The sequence below is a fragment of the Triticum aestivum genome, chromosome 5A, assembly GCF_018294505.1.
Source record: "Triticum aestivum cultivar Chinese Spring chromosome 5A, IWGSC CS RefSeq v2.1, whole genome shotgun sequence".
Lineage (NCBI taxonomy): Eukaryota > Viridiplantae > Streptophyta > Magnoliopsida > Poales > Poaceae > Triticum > Triticum aestivum.
In genome coordinates this window covers 172,269,827-172,274,097 of record NC_057806.1, presented here as the reverse complement: position 1 = coordinate 172,274,097, position 4,271 = coordinate 172,269,827, and positions in this window count along the sequence as shown.

Sequence of the window (4,271 nt, the reverse complement as noted above, 5' to 3'; positions counted from 1 at the left end):
ACTTCCAAAATTTTTTTGAGCGCAAACTAAACACTAAAATCATCGCCATGCAAACCGACTAGGGAGGTGAATACAGAAAACTAAATTCCTTTTTCAAGAACTTGGCATTTCACATCATGTTGCATGTCCTCATGTTGCATGTCCTCATGCCATGTTGTTGAAGTAGGGCTAGCTCTACTAGCAAATTCATCCATGCCACTAAAATTCTGGGATGAAGCCTTCTTAACTGCCACATATCTCATCAACTTGCTACCCAGCAAGGTCATAAATTTTGAAACCCCCATCACACGCCTCTTTGGCTTCTCTCCTAACTATAAGTCACTACGTGTATTTGGTTGTGCTTGTTGGCCCAACCTTCACCCGTATAATACACGCAATCTTGCATTCCACTCAAAGAAATGTGTGTTTCTTGGGTATAGTCCCATTCACAAAGGAGTCAAATGTCTAGATGTCTCTACTGGCCGGGTCTACATCTGTCGTGATGTAGTATTTGACGAATCGGTATTTCCCTTTGAATCACTTCATCCCAATGCTGGAGCACTTCTCAAATAAGAAATCCTTCTTCTTCCACCACATCTCCAAAACTCTGATCATGGGGGCGATAATTGTACTAATCCAACTGATGATCCTACTAGTAGGACTGTGTCTCCATGTGTGCAGGGTCATGCAGCAGGAAACAGAGAAGAAATTGGTGGACAAAATGGTCAGATTTTTGTAGAAAACGAGCTCATATTTCATGCACCAGAAGAAGACAAAGCCAGTACGGAGCACGAGGCGGGTCTAGAGTCACCTGGAACTCCTGTTCGCCTGACCGCCTCAGATCTGGGGTGCAGATACGCGCCGAATCATGTGCCTAGTGGATTCCTCCTGTCGCACCAATCAGCAGACGCCACATCGCCGCATGCGGACGAGCTGCACTCCGCACCGCGTCCCACGCGCGGGTAGACGACAGCGACGGGAGATTTTGTGGGGTCTGCATCGGGATCCCCGTCACATGCGCGTGCGCCAGCGACCTGCGGTGGATCCTCTGCGGCCATTTACTCTAGTGGATCAGACACACCTCAGGCCACACATCAAAGCTATGGAAAGGGATTCTGAGAATTCTTTAGGATCCTCTGTGCCGAAGCCTTCTGCGCCATCTCCTATAGCACGACCAGCACGCACACATCAAAGCCAGCCTCAACAAGTTACAACTTCACGTGTCATGACACGGTCACAAAAAGGTATAAGAAACCCAAATGTCAGAACTGATGATACTGTTCCATATGGTATGGTGTGTATTGCAGGAGAACCAACGAAAGTGGAAGATGCACTTGGAGATCCCAAATGGAAAAATGCAATGGATGAAGAATATTCAGCACTTATGAGGAACAAGACTTGGCATCTTGTACCAGAGAAAAGAGGTAAAAATATCATTAACTGTAAGTGGGTTTACAGAATCAAAAGAAAGGCAGATAGCTCCATTGACAGGTATAAAGCTCGTTTGGTTGCAAAAGGTTTCAAACAATGCTATGGTCTGGACTATGAGGATACTTTCAGTCCTGTTGTCAACAGTATTAGACTTGTGTTAGCCATTTCTGTGTCCAGGGGATGGAGCTTGAGACAGCTGGACGTTAAGAACGTGTTTTTGCATGTTGTTCTGGAAGAGGAGGTTTACATAATACAACAACCTGGGTATGTAAATAAGCGGGCACCTCATCATGTGTGCAAGCTTGATAAGGCACTTTATGGCTTGAAGCAAGCACCAAGGGCATGGTACTCAAGATTAAGCTATCAGTTAAGGTGTTTAGGCTTTGCTGCATCTAAGGCTGACACTTCATTGTTCATCTACAACAAGGCAAACATAACTATGTTTCTATTAGTATATGTTGATGATATCATAGTTGCAAGCTCCTCACAAAGTGCTACTAATGCTCTTCTGCATGATTTAAGCTCAGAGTTTGCTTTGAAGGATCTTGGTGATCTACACTTCTTCTTGGGCATTGAAGTAAAGAAGATTCAAGATGGCATAACACTAAACCAGGAAAAATATGTCCTAAGCTTCTAGCTCGTATGGGGATGAAAGACTCTAAGCCTTCACCTACACCATTATCCTCTTCAGAAAAGCTTTCAGCTTTTGATGGTGAACTGTTTAAGGAAGAAGAAATCAAAAGATACAAAAGTGTAGTAGGAGCTCTACAGTACTTGACACTAACAAGGCCTAATATTTCCTTTGTTGTTAACAAGGTTTGTTGGTATCTTCATGCACCTACTACTATACATTGGACAACTATCAAAAGAATTGTACAGTATATAAAACATACTGTGAGTTTAAGCCTTCAAGTTAAGCGCTCCAACTCCACTCTTGTTAGTGCCTTCTCTGATGCTGACTGGGCAGGATGCAGTGATGACAGGAAGTCAACTGGAGGATTTGCAGTATTTTTTGGTTCTAATCTCATTTCTTCGAGTGCTAGGAAACAAGCCACAGTATACAGGTCAAGTACTGAAGCTGAATACAAGTCACTAACTAATGCTACTTCTGAAATCATTTGGGTTGAATCACTGCTCAATGAATTCGGAATTAAGCAGCATCGTGTGTCATGTTTGTGGTGTGACAATCTAGGAGCCACATATATTTCTACAAACCCGGTATTTCACACCAGAACCAAGGATATAGAAATTGACTTTCACTTTGTAAGAGAAAGGGTTGCAGAAAAGAAGTTAGACATATGATTCACTCCTTCTAGAGATCAGGTTGCAGATGGATTCACCAAAGCTTTGGCAGCCAAGCCGTTCGAGGAATTCAAGAAGAATCTTAATGTATGATAGTTGAGATTAAGGGAGGGTGTTAGAATTAGAGATATGATGTAATCTAAACTGTTTATCTTCTCCCCCTCTCGTAACAACTCCAAACTCTATTTTCTTGTAACAATCTGAATCCTAGCGATCGGGTATGACTTCTAAGCCACGGCAAGGGATCTACTTGCTCTCGATCAATATAGCCCCACACGGCTCTCTACGGAGAGTAGGAACGCTTCCATCTAATACACAACAATACCAAAGTGGTGATTTATTTTCTTATACTAACGGAGCTTACAAGATTTTCTGTTGAAGTTTTGTGTTGTAAAGTTTTCAATTTTTGGGTAAGGATTTGATAAACTATGGAATAAGGAGTGGCAAGAGCCTAAGCTTGGGGATGCCTAAGGCACCCCAAGGTAATATTCAAGGATGCCAAAGAGCCTAAGCTTGGGGATGACCTGGGAAGGCATCCCCTCTTTCGTCTTCGTTTATCGGTAACTTTACTTGAGGCTATATTTTTACTCCCCACATGATATGTGTTTTGCTTGGAGCGTCTTGTATGATTTGAGTCTTTGCTTTTTAGTTTGCCACAATCATCATTGCTGTACACACCTTTTGAGAGAGACACACATGAATCATGATTTATTAGAATACTCTATGTGCTTCACTTATATCTTTTGAGCTAGGCAAAATTGTTATAGTGCTTCACTTATATCTTTTTAGAGCATGGCGGTGGTTTTATTTTATAGAAATTGTTGAACTCTCATGCTTCACTTATATTATTTTGAGAGTCCTAAAAAACAACATGGTAATTTGCTTTGGTTATAAAATTAGTCCTAATATGATAGGCATCCAAGAGTGATATAATAAAAACTTTCATATAAAGTGCATTGAATACTATGAGAAGTTTGATTCCTTATGATTGTTTTGAGATATGAAGACGGTGATATTAGAGTCATGCTAGTGAGTAGTTGTGAATTTGAGAAATACTTGTGTTGAAGTTTGTGATTCCCGTAGCATGCACGTATTGTGAACCGTTATGTGATGAAGTCAGAGCATGATTTATTAATTTATTGTCTTCCTTATGAGTGGCGGTCAGGGACGAGCGATGGTCTTTTCCTACCAATCTATCCCCCTAGGAGCATGCCCATAGTACTTTGTTTTGATGACTAATAGATTTTTGCAATAAGTATGTGAGTTCTTTATGACTAATGTTGAGTCTATGGATTATACGCACTCTCACCTTTCCGCCATTGCTAGCCTCTCTTGTACCGCACAAATTTCGTCGGTACCATAAACCCACCATATACCTTCCTCAAAAAAGCCACCATACCTACCTATTATGGCATTTCCATAGCCATTCCGAGATATATTGCCATGCAACTTTTTACCTTTCCGTTTATATGACACGCTCCATCATTGTCATATTGCTTTGCATGATCATGTAGTTGACATCGTATTTGTGGCAAAGCCACCGTTCATAATTCTTTCAT